The 13,277-nt window shown below is 42.8% G+C and overlaps 1 long non-coding RNA gene across 1 annotated transcript; it reads right to left on the bottom strand.

Annotated features, from left to right (window-relative positions):
• Positions 1–1,194: 1,194 nt before the first annotated feature.
• Positions 1,195–5,398, bottom strand: LOC138922195 (uncharacterized). Its single transcript, XR_011435263.1, has 2 exons — positions 4,507–5,398; positions 1,195–4,392 (listed from the first exon to the last, which is right to left on the bottom strand). It is a non-coding gene; the product is annotated as an uncharacterized lncRNA (long non-coding RNA).
• Positions 5,399–13,277: the final 7,879 nt, after the last annotated feature.

The following is a 13,277-nucleotide window of genomic DNA, read 5'->3' as shown; positions in this document are numbered from 1 at the left end:
ACTCTCCTTTTATATGGGCTGCATTACTGACGGTAAACGGTGTGGTTCAGGGCTCTTTACACACACTGTCTCATGAATCCTCCCAACAGCCCTCCCCGGGGTGCAGATTAAGGCGAGAAGAGATTAAATAATTTGCTGGAGGGCACTCAGCTAGAAGTAGCGAAGCCAGGGTTCAAACTCACGTTCTGGAGACCTGAATTTGGGGGAAAATGATGGACTTGGAAACCTCCCAACCCTCCTTCTGCAAAACTCATGGAAATATTGGCCGATACATAAAAACTTTTAAAAGCACAGCTGAACTTGCACGAAAGTAAAGGAAGTCCTCTGGGGTTAAAAATGAAGAAGCTAAACTGTAGTGGAGCGAGCAAGCTGGCACCGGGCTGCCCTGTGGGGACTTGCTCTTCCCGGTCACAGAGCTCTGGGTTTAATGGCCTCCAGACCTCCTTGGAGCACTAACTCTCTGCGTCTATGAGTACAAGGGACACAGACGTCAAAAATTAGAGGACAAGTCCAACACCGAGAGCCATACTTCTCTACACAATCATCCCCACTGCCCTCAATTGTAGCAGTATTTTACCAGTAAAATTTGGGGGTGAAGAAAAGAGGAAGAAGAGTTAGGAAGTTGAATGGAATGCCAGCTGAAGAGAGATGTGTGATTGAAATGTCAAATTCAACAGTAAAGACATGAAATACAGGAAAATGCAGGAATGCATAAGGCACCTTTTTGTCTGTCTGTGTGCTAAACCAGTCCTGCCAACAAAGGACAGTCGTCTGCCACATAATGAGTTTTTCGTCAACAACGGACTGCATGTATGACAGTGGTCCCATAAGATTAGCACCATATCACCTAGGCGTGTGGTAGGCTATACCACCTAGGTTTGTGTGAGTACACAACAATTAAACCATCTAACAATTAAATCACCTAACGATGAATGTCTCAGAATGTATCCTGTCGTTAAGCAATGCACGAGTGTACATCATCTTTATTCACATTCACGCCTTGCTCTGTGGATCCAGAAGACACGGCATGTTCTCTTTTGTGTCTTCATTTATTTTTCATTCCCACTCCATCTCTGGCAACTTTCCCTATAGCCTAGAAGGTTTCAACTCATCTCTTTCTAGACCCCAGGATATCCATTAAAACTGTTTCCTGGGATACCTTGAAAGTTGAGTACAAACACTGCAACATTCAGGTGAAAGTTGAGTACAGCGATTTATTCATATGTTGGTTACAAAAGAAACACAAAACACCAAAGAAATGTGTTCCTAATATTTAATATTAGTGTTTCTAATACTTAATTCGTGAAGCAACCATAAAAGTAGGTAGGTACATCTTCTGTGGTACTCTGGCCAAAAACACATGACCTCTTCCAATCGTGAAAAAACGTCAGATAAACCCAAACTGAGGGACATTTTACAAAACAACTGATCAGTACTCTTCAGCAGGGTCAAGGTCATGAAAGACAAGGGAAGACTGAGAAACAGTCACAGACAAGAGGAGACTAAGGAGCAATGACAAAATGCCGTGTGGGATTCTGCATTGGATCCTGGTACAGCAGAAGGGAAAGAGTGAAATTCAAATAAAGGCTGAGTCTAGTTAATAATATTATCCAATGTTAATTTCCTATTCTTGATAATTGTACAATAGTTATGTAAGATGTTAACATTAGGGAAAGCAGAGTAAGGAATATATGAGAACTCTCTCTGTACTACTTTTGCAACTTTTCTGTAAGTCTAACGTTACTTTAAAATATTATTTAAAAATATTTTTTGAAAGTAGATAATAGTAAATAAGGCAACCACAGTTTTCTTCTTGACTCTATTGACTATTTTAGAATATAAATTGCATGATATCAGGACGCTTACTTATCCCAGCCACCAAATTTCATGGTGGGAAAAAAAAAAAAAAAGAAAGAAAGATAAAGTGAACACGACATTTGCGGAGATCACTGGGGGTAGTCTTCTCATTAATTTATTCAATGCCTTCTTTTCCTGTGTTTCAGTGTTTGGAACAGAACCAGATATGATCCGGGATGGATCAACCACACCAATTGCCAATATATTCCAGGATGTTATCCAAAAGAGTGTGATGATGCTCCCGCTGGGCACTGTGGACGATGGAGAGCACGCGCAGAAGGAGAAAATCAACAGTGAGCAGGTTCTTGAGGGGGCTGATCTCTCAGTGTGCAAACCACAGGGTGTCCACATCAGTAACCTTCCGACATGCTGCATATTTTAGATTGAATTTATGTCATCAAATCTTCCTGTTTAAATTGTAGACTACTTTTCCTCCATTATTTGAATGGAAATAACAGTTTCTCTTTATTTCTTCTTTTGTTAGGTGGAACTACATAGAAGGATCCCAATTATTTGCTGCCTTTTTCCTAGAGACGGCTAAGCTGCATTAACAACGACGGGAACCTTCCAGCTTACATCTGAGCTGCTGACATATCCCCTCTCTCACATCCCTGGACAGGAATAGAATCTAAATATCCAGAGAATTTCTGTCCAGTAAACAATATTTTCCCTCTTTAATACGTCTTTGGACATTTGGACCAGTAATAAACTATTTTAAAGGTAGAGACACTGGAAATGGCTTAATGTCTCTGTTGCACACCTCTCTAAAGTCACAGCTACCTTCAACAACTTGATTTCCCCAAGTCTGGCCCCAGTAGTCCCCGGACTGGACTCATTCTGCCCTTCCAGCACAAGGAGGGTTCTTCGATTAGACTTCTCTTGCCATTTGATTGGTGGAATTGCTCTAGTTTGCTGTGTCCTGAGGTGCTCAGGACACATAATCATTCATCCACTGACTGTCAGTACTTATGTCACCGTTGCTTTCACCACACATTCCTTTTATATTGTTAATAAAAACATTGGTCTACCCCACCGACTACCATGATTTCCCTGGGGGTTCATTTTCAGATGAGTTATTGAAGCGTGATACATATTCACTTCTTGCCTCCCCTTCACTTTTTCCTTTCTTGAAAAGTTTTGAAACAGAAATGACCAATATTCACACTCTTATGCCATTTGGGATTCCTTGTGAGAAGATGCGTCTATCTTTATTCTAAGCCTCTTTACCTTTGCTGTGAGTGACGCCAGCCCACCGCCCCTCCTGCATCCTGTTCTGTCTCACTACCCCATCGGGAGAGGCCACTCTCCCTCTGACACCTGCGCACGTGGAAATTCACCACAGCAGAATCAGCCCTGATGGAATTCTCTCACCCCGTTGGGATTTTACTCAGTGACTACATCTAAATTGTTCAAAGCTTTAAATAGCATCAATTTTAGACAGAGAACTGATCAACCTGACATCAGTAACACATCCCAAATTTAAAGCTGTCAGCTCAGGTTGCATTCATCAGTCATTTCAGTCGACCATCTTGTTTGGCTTGATTGGATTTGATGGTGTAAACAAATAAACAAAAGCACGTAAGTTTTCTACAGCTAAGTATAAGTAAACAAATCACTTCAGTCTTTATGAATTCACTATTTAAATAGCATTAATGGAGAAGAAGTTAAGGGTTTATTAAAAATGTTTCTCTTATGATTCCAAATAAAAACAAAGTGCCACACATTCCATCTCTTTGTGGGTGCTTGAAACGTCAGTTTTAAAGCTTGCTGCGTCATCTCTAAAACGGCTGGATCATGGGGCCAGCTTACCCTGCCTCTTGTCACAGAAACGGGACCCACCTGTGGCATCAGCCTCGCTGAGGCATCCATAAGGAGCCACTTCTTCTCTGGTGCTGGACAACATCAAGTCCTCTTGGTTAAATATTCGCAGGTGTTTGGTACTCGTCACTATTTAAGCACAGTCCATGCTCGCCAGATTTGGTTGAATCTTGTGAGGTTTTCGGATTCCGTGGACCTACCTGATGTATTTGGCAGAGGTCCCAAGGACTAACTGTACACGAGGTTTCTGACGCCAATTTATATTTTAACAAGGGTGTTCATAGTAGTCAATTAACAAAAGTTGGTTGTAAAATATAACCATTTCTGAGCAAGGGAACATCAGTTTTACCAAGTCACTAAATAAGAAGATGTATTTGCTGATCTGCATTCCTGCTGAATCTCTGAGACCTGCAGTGTCTTGGTCAATTATTCAGCTGCCACCAGGTGAGGAGAGGAGGAGGACGAATGAGGTCATTGAATCTAGGAGATTCCAACCCTGGGATGCCTGAGTCCAGAGCCGTGGTTTTCTGCCTCCCCGGGTCATGATGGGTCTCCCCAGCTCTCATTGATGGGTCCACGTTTTCTACCCAAACCCAAGCCATGTGGCTACCTGGGTCTTGCTGTGGTTTGGGAGCCAGATAGGAAGTATTTTCCGGATAGATTACATTCAGAGGGATGACAGAAATCCGCCCAGTGATTAGCCAGAAGACCAATTAACTAGTAATAAGAAGACAAAGAGGTTGGGGATAGAGAAATTTAAGTATTTGCTTTAAAAAATTTTACCAAAGAAGCATATGCACATGGATAAAGATGACCACCCAGTATACTTACTGGGAGTATATAGTGACATGATCAGGAGGGGACGTCATCGTATTGAAGGAGGGCAACATGTCAGGTTTGGGACTGTCCAGGTTTGGACTGTCAGTTAGATTTGGTAGATGCTCTTATGGAAGATAACGAGGACTGGGAATGTTCTTGGTTTTACGTTGTATTCATAAAAATAAACCTTGCGTGAGTGTGTGCTGGACAGTGCAAGAGCCCTGTGGTGACACACGTTCTCTGCACTTGCAGCTGGAGGAAGGCAGTCGGCCACAGACACACAAAGAACCTGGTCTGGGCTTCTTCTCGCTCCACATGTTCATTCCAGCGCATCCCTCCCTCAGCCTCTGTGTTAGCCAGACACCAGCCCAGCCCAGCGCAGCCCAGCCCCCTCTTCTGAGAACTGGACCCCGATCCTCCTGCATTTTTCATTAGAACCCGTTAGAATCCGAATTCGGCTCGTGGCTTCCTAGGGTCTGCGACTCTGAGGACCCCTGCTAGGAGCATCCAGAGGCTGTTCTCCTAACCCGGAGGTGCGCACGCGCCTGGCACAGCAGGAAAACCTCGCTCCGTTAGAGGAGGCCTCAGAGGCGCCGGGCATCGCTTGGGCCGGTGGAGGCGGAGGCCGGCCGCCCGGCCCGCAGGCCTCCGGCTCCCGCCCGGCCCGGGCGCGTCCGTTTCTCCCGCACCGCCCTCGGGGTTCTTTACCGCGGGCGGGCGAGCGAAGGGGTGGAGTGAGGAGGGATGGAGAGGGAGGAGGCGGGATCGCCCGGGGGTTACCCGCTCGGGGAGCCGCTGGAAGTGCCAGGTGGCCTTCCCGGTCAGACGCCGCCAGGCTCTCAGCCTGACGCGCGTCTCCCCTTCCTTAGATTGACTCCTTCGGCTTTCCGTTTTCCTCTTGGGTAGGGGTGGGACTTCCGGTTTCATCACCGGAAGACGACGAGCCGGAGGAGTCCGTCAGAGGGGCCAGCAGGAGCGATTGCGTCGGCAAACGGGTAAGTTATTCTCTGACCGGGCCGGGGGGGGGAGGTTTGGAGGCGGGGACCGTCCAGCGTCTGCGCGGGGCCTGGGGGCGGTGGCTTGAGGGCTCGGGCCGGGCAGCTGGGCGCCGGGAGTCCCGCCAGGGCCCTTCGCTCTTCCTCCTCCCTCCTCCCCCCGCCTCAGCCCCTCCCCCGCTCGCCGGTCCCTCCCGACGCCGCCCAGACTCGCCCGACACCCGCCCGCCGCCCGCGCGGCGTCGCAGCCGCCCTGCCCCCGCCGTCACCTGCTCGCTCCGCGAGCCGGGCTCCCGGGGACCCGGCGGGCCTCCGTTTCCCCGCGGGCCCGGGCTCTCGGCGCGGAAGCGGCGCCCCGGGCGCCCCACGCAGCCCTGCACGCAGTCGGGGCGCTTCCGACCGCCTGGCTTCTCCGACTGGAACGCGGGCGCCCAGGCGGGGAGCTGCCCGGTGGGGGCGGGTTTCTAGTCCGGGCGGTGGTGTCCGTGGCTGCCCGCCCACTCCCTGTTTTCCCCAGCGCACCGATGCGCTGCTGCCACCCTCGCCTCCTTCGGTTGAGGATGCTGGTGCCCGAGAGCACCACGCCTGGAAGTGGACGGTCCTGGCCACTCAGGGTCCAGCTGCTCTCAGCAACTAGCGGGAGACCCCAGGCTGCCGCACGTCGCTGCTGGCAGCAGCGGGATCGTCCCTGGAGATACCCACCTCTTCCTAGTGGGCGAGCACGGCCTGAGTGTGCGTGCCCGCTTTCTGGAGCTTAGTCGGGGGGAGGTGGGTGCCAGGAGCTGCTGACCCCTGCGGTTGCGTTGAGTTTTGAATAGCCTGTTTATTGGGTTGGGGGGTTCTGGACTAGGACATCTTGGCAGGGTTGGCATCTGTGGACACATATGTAGGATTATTTTCTAGGTAATCATAGCCCGAATGGTGATTGTGTCGGGACTTTACAGTCTGTGCCGGTGGAACTAGTTACAGTATGCACCTGGTTTGCGGTGAAGCGTTAGTCCAGATGCAGCACTGCCTGGGGAAGGTCACTAACACGTATTGATTAGAACATCGTTAGGAGAGATTTTGATGCCTTTTGCTTTAATTAGCAAAAGGGAATGAACAGATATAATTGGGTTTTGAAATAAGCCTGTCACTATCAACAAGCATCCTGTTTCCTCCAACTTTGTTAAATGTACTTCTAGAGGCAGAATTCTGTGGAGGGAATGACGTTTTTCTGTTATTGTCCACATTAAAATGTTGCCATATTAACATTAATGCAAATTTTTGAACACTTCAAATAGTTATATTTTAACAGAATTTTGACCTGAAAAAGTCTATAACTTCCGTTCAAAGAGGTGATAATTATTTTGTTTGTTCATGTGAATATACCAAAGATGGAACTTTCACTGCAATTTTGTACTTGTATATTTGTGATAGATTTTTAACCCAGTTTTCAATTAGGAAAGATAAATTTTAACTTTTAAAAGTTTACCAAAATGTATAAACTTTCATGATTTTTGGATATTATGTCTATTTTATTTAATTACTTTGGCTAGTTCTACAGAGTTTACACACATTAATAGAAAAATGAAATTGAAGAAATGGTATAAACTTTTCCAGTGTGGTATGAGATTTCTAATTTTCATTTTTTCTAGTGTAGGAGTATTGATTTTTGTTTTAATATTTTCAATTTAAAATTCTAATTAATTCAGATTTCTCTTACTGAGTAGAAATGTGTAATTATACATTTTCTTCATTTTTTTTTCTAATGATCATATCTAAAATAATTGAATAGTGTAGTTTGGGGAAATGTTATAATGTTTTTACTGAATTTAGGTTTTCCCCCTCTATCCTTAATAGGTACTATTCTTTTTCCCACAGCTATTCAGACAGTGTGAATACTGTCCTCATGGGCCGAGGCAGCTGTACACTTAATAACTTTGGGATTGTCAACATCACCTCTCTTCTCTGAGTGTTATTGAAAAATTTGAGTAATATTTCTGTAACTATACCTCACAGTGATGCTAGCGTCAAATGAGATAATAAGAATGCTTTTTAAGTGGTAAAGAGCTATAAGTTTTACTACTGTATTTTTAGTATCTAATATGTTTACTAATGTTCACTAGCTTACAAGTTGACAATCAAAATGAGTTAGTCATTGTCTTTGAGTTTTGCCCTCTGCATTTTAAATCAATGTAGTGAACCTGAGTGGAGAAGGGAAAAACAGTCTCTGAAAATAAAAGTCAGAGCAGTCAAACTTAGTTGTATAAGAAGGAATAGTTCCAAGTTCAATGAATGTGATAAATCCTTCATTTTACTGGGTAATTGGGCAGAGTCTTTTAAAGTAGCACTCTTGTTATTTTATCTGATGTCCTGTCAGAATTAGACAAGTGGATATGAGTTGTTTCTGTCCATTCCTCATGGACCCATTTCATGGAGAGGGGGCACAAAACTTCAAAATTAAATTTGGATTTTAATTAGTATCCAATTGTAATCTTGCTTATTTTGGTTGGCAGAATAATGCAACTCCTCCTTAGCCCTATCCCTCCCAATACAAAAGATTCCACGTCCTAGTTGCTAGAATCTGTGACTATGTTATGTTACATAGTCTATGGAATATGTAGTAACGTGTAAAATGTAATAATATGTAGTGTTATAATTTAAAGCAAAGTTATTCGTTAAGGTCTATTTCAAAGTGAAATATTTTTTTTGGTAAGGTTGATTGGCCCTGAGCTAATGTCTGTTGCCAATCTTCCTCTTTTTGCTTGTACACTTAATAACTTTGGGATTGTCAACTGACCTAACGTCTGAGCCCATCTTCCTCTATTTTATGTAGGATACTGCGAAAGTGTGGCTTGACAAGTGGTGCTAGATCCGTGCCCAGGATTGGAACCTGCGAACCCCTGGCTGCTGGAGCAGAGTGTATGAACTAACCATTACACCACTGGGACGGCTCCAAAAGTGAACCATTTTATTAATGTTCATTCATTCTGTTTTTTATTGTGAACTTCAGAAGAACGCTAGGTGAGTGGTTTGGCCCTGGCATGCATCATGTATGTGTCCTGGGTTAGTGTTCTGAGGCCTGTATTGGACATCTTTAAAATGTGGTTGTTAGGGAGGCAATGTAGTTAGTGTTAGAATTCTTGGGGGTTCATATTCCAGCCTCTATGTATTAGTTGTAGGAAAATGGCCTTAGTTTCTTCCTCTCCAAGTGGAGAAATGATGTGTCTTTGAGTAGTTGATGAGATAATGTGTGTGAGCGTGGCTTAGAAACTATAAAATGCTGTCTCTGCACAGATTATTAAGACTACTCTACAGTCTTTAAATCCAGCCTTAATACATGCAACGTGAGAGTTCTGCACAACAAGAGGTCGGAAACATGGATTCTGTACCATGGGTTCTGTGGAGCAGGCAGAACCTTACCTTGCTGCCATATTGGTTTTGCCTTCTCTTACTTGAAAAACCAGACAGGCGCTTCCTTCCTTCTTTTTAGTCCCATTTGTAAGATTGATTCAGAATGGGAGTATAGGAATTAGTTTGCATTTTTCCAGAACTAATTTGTTACCTTTTTCATTTCTTGTCAAACATTTTAAGTTTAAAGAAAATGATTATTTTCCGTTTATTTAAATTCCCAAAATGCTTTATGTTCCAACAAATTCACTTCATTTAAAATTAATGAAGTTTTTGAAAAGTCTTTGTGCTAGGCACAAAAAGTAAACCATCCCACTTCTTGTCCTTGTAATCTTCAGTAACCCCAGCAGTCAGTCCCAAGATACTGGCTGCAACAGAACATTTGTCAGTGCCAGAGGTGCACGGCGGAGTAATTAGGTTGGCCTGGAGAAGTCACAGAAAATATCACAGCAACGTGGAAGACCCATGGGAGTTCTCTGTGCGGATGTAGGAGGAGAGGGCTTTTTAGGCAAAGAGGGCAGCTTGTTGGAAGGCACACCTGGTTGAGAACCAGTCAGCAGCCTAATGTGGGTCTTAGCAGGGCCTAAAAGAGGGAGAAGCGCCGAAAGAGGACAAGGTTTAGTTTGTCAAGGGCTTTGAATTGAAGGCTGTGTGCTTTACTTGGTACTTTTTCCTATGGTCAAGTTGAAACCGTCAAAGCTGTCAGATCTCCCACCCTCTGGTGTTGTCCCTTTTCCTTAATAGGTACCATTCCCTTTCGCACAGCTATTCAGACACTGAATACTGTCCTCAGGGGCTGTGTGAGAAGCTCGCTTCAGTAACTGAGGCTTTTCTGTGGAGGCCCCATTAGAGGAGGCTCTCTCCCTGGAGCCACTGAGGCACGCGAGAGGCTGGAGTTGATGACGTTCCACATAAGGCAGTAGAAGTAGAGTACAGAGGATAGAGTGGAGAGACATTTTTGATGTGGAAAGGACAGGATTAAGGGCCAGTGAAGGAGGAGGTGAGAGAGGGAGGAACTAAGAATAGTTTAGAGCACTGATCTTTGTGTAGAGAGCTGGCAGACTAGCTCCATGGAAGCAGGTTTGGGAGAGGAGAGCAAGATGAATTTGTTTTTGGTTGTATTGAGTGTTTGATATCTGTAGGTCATCCAGGAAGAGATGCTGAGATTAGAAGTAAGGTAGAGACTGGAAATAAAGGCAATGAGTCCCTGGACCATTTGAGGTGGCTGGAGAGCACGCAGAATGAATGAAGTAGACCAGGGAGGAAGATCGAGGCTGGGCAGGGGAAAGAAAAATACAAATAGCTGGGATTTGAGCATGTTCCTTCTTAGTATATGCCCGATGACGTCTGCAGAGTTTATCATTCCCTTTTAAATAGCAGGGGTCAGAACAAAGAGGACCCGAAAGGCCAGGTATTTGCTTTATTGGTGATTGTGTTTCAGCTCTGTGTGCTTTATGTTTCTCCTGTTGTACGATCAGTGTCTGAGTTGGTGATCTCTAAGCAGACGTGGAACCGTGAAATAGCATATCTCAAATTGCAGTCCAAGTTAGGAAAAAAACACACGAGGGATTTGAAATAAAAGATTTCCAAGATTCTCAAAATTCTAGGACTTTTTATTAAGTCTTGAATATACATTGAGTTGACACCTTCACAAACACAAACCCCTTTAGATTAGGAAATGACGTGGGAACGACGTTACACATTAAAAAAATCGGTCATTATATATTTATTAAAATCCTGAGGAAAACTTCAGATTTATCTAGAGCATTTTAGTATCTTACGTTCCTTTTGTATAATGCAGTGAAAATATCCATTTTGTTAGTATTATGTAATTAAAACATAACTTCTATTAAATTTTAAGTCTCTAAGTGATAGAGTTTTTAAAAAAAAATATATTACATAGTTATTTTTTAAATATCCTCCTCCAGTGAGCAGATTTGACCTAGGCATTTGGAAAACTTGGCTCAGGTTGTTTTGTCCTGATAATTAACATTAATCTTTAAATAACTCTTTTGGCTTCAACATGGGGGAAGTTTATTAAAAGGGAAATGTCATTTGCTCTCTTTTAATGAATAAAACAAAACATAATAGCTGCCAAATTTTGTAGTATGTGCACAAAGATACTATATTATAGGGAATAGCCTGTGTTTTAGCAATGTATGATGTCCTACTGTTTTATTACTATTGAGTATGTGACAGTGACCGTCATTGCAAATATTTTAAATTTAAAACAATTTACGCCCTGCGGATAGATTATTGTGCAATAGCCATTTCTTTCTAAATGACGGTTAATGGATTTATCCTTTGAATACTATGTTTAGCATAATATAGCAGAACTAAAAGTAATGATCAAAAGACCAAGGTTAGCATGTGACGTTTCCTAAAGGCTTGAAATAACTTGGCGTTATGTATTAATAACATTCAGAAAACATAGTCATGCCTTAACATATTAATCTGCTTATATATTTCAGCTGAGGTGGTGATTTTTACTTTTGGCCGTCTTATAGAAAAGCTTTTTGAAAAGTTAACTTTCTCACATCAGCTGAAGTCTTTAAAAAATCTGATTAGTATTTTATAGAGAATACTTTCTTGCCTCTTTTGAATAATATAGGCTAATCATAGGCAGTAGCTTCATATATTGTTGGAAGAAGTGTAATTACAAAAATTAACTTGTCATACACCACAGCTCAGCAAAGTAACTTTCTTATAAGTCCATGGTCACAGTATGTTTTTGCAATTCAGCATCTGGCTCTGTGGGATATCGATGGCTTCTATGAAGAAAAGTACCAGGGTGAGCAATTAAATGCAAAATGACAGCATAAAATATGATCATTATGGTTATACAAAAGACGCATTTATGAATTTTGCAGATAACTGTCATTTTTCTGCTCATATTTTTCTGTTGCTTTGTTAGCTTAATAATTTTAGTACAATTTATTTTTTTCTTCTAAAAAATGAACACTGCCATTTTTATTATCCTGGCACTTGTTTATATGTCTTTTTTGTTTGTCAGTTTTGAAGATTAATGATAGTTGTTTCACTGTCTTTTGACACAATACTTTCAACTTGATTTCAAAATTGAAGAATTTAAAAAAATTGCATAGCAGTTGTATTATAAGAGTACCACTTCTTATGGTGAGTAGTATTTTATCACGTGTGGTTTGGATAATAATCACCACCCGAAAGTAAGTTTTGCCAGTAGTTTCCTCGTAACATCACGTAGTGTTTTGAAGTATTTTTTATGGTATCAACTCTCTGATTTGGTCCAGGGTAAAACAGTGTTGACATGAGGAATCATATAGCAAAGTTGTTGTCTTTCTTTTGTCTCTTACTTGCAAAATGTATTCTACATGCAATGAAACTGCTGGACGTTGCGGAGAGGGAGTCACTCTGGAGGACTAAGTGTCCGTGTGACCTTTGGAGCATGCCATTGTGTGAAGCTCCGTAATGTTAACCTCCATTTTGTTAAGTTCCATTATGTTAACCCCTCTTGGCTCCTCTGCAGCCCTGCCTGTCTTTCCAGCCTTACCTTTCACTGCTGCCATTTTTGAAAACCTATGTGTTACCCAGTTGCTCTCGTTTTCTTTTACTTGTGCTTATAGTATCCCTGTCTCCCGAAATACAGTAGTCCCCCCTTATGTGGGGGGGATACGTTCTAAGACTCCCAGTGGGTGCTTGAAACTGCATAGTACTGAAGCCTGCATATACGTTTTTTCCGACATGTACACTGCTGTGATAAACTTAGAAATTGGGCAAAGTAAGAGAGTAACAGCAATAACTTCTGTTTGGCATATCCAGATTTCCAGCACGACTGCTCTTACACGTTGGGGAAATTATTAAATAAAATACGGGTGACTTGAACACCAGCACTGTGATACCTTGACAGGCGCTCTGATAACCAAGAGGGCTACTGAGTGACTGACAGGCGGGTATCGTGGATCCGGTGGAGAAAGGGATGATTCACGGCCCCGGTGAGAGGGAGCTAGATGGCACAAGATTTCATCACGCTACCTAGAATGGCGAGAAATTTAAAATTTGTGTATTGTTTATTTCTGGAATTTTCCATCGAATATTTTTAGACCTCTGCTGACTATAAGTAAGTGAAATTGCAGAAAGTGAAACCACAGGTAAGGGGGGGACCATTGTACTTTTTTTAGCCATTTGGTTAAATTCATCCTGAGCTTGAATGTGTGGTTGGAACTCTGTCCATTCTGTGAAGACTTTCTAATCTTAGCAGTCAACAGGAACTTCTTACTTTATGCTCTTGTGGCATATTTTGGGTGTCTGTTGTTATTATCAAAATATGCTTTGCAGATAGAGCATAGCTTAAGTTTTTTTTAATAAGTTTAAAAAAATCGTATTTACTGAAATCCTACTATATGCTGAGTACTGTGC

Source organism: Equus caballus, unplaced genomic scaffold (assembly GCF_041296265.1).
Source record: "Equus caballus isolate H_3958 breed thoroughbred unplaced genomic scaffold, TB-T2T haplotype2-0000608, whole genome shotgun sequence".
NCBI lineage: Eukaryota > Metazoa > Chordata > Mammalia > Perissodactyla > Equidae > Equus > Equus caballus.
The sequence above is the reverse complement of the archived record's forward strand: the minus strand, read 5'-3'. Positions and strand labels throughout refer to the sequence as shown.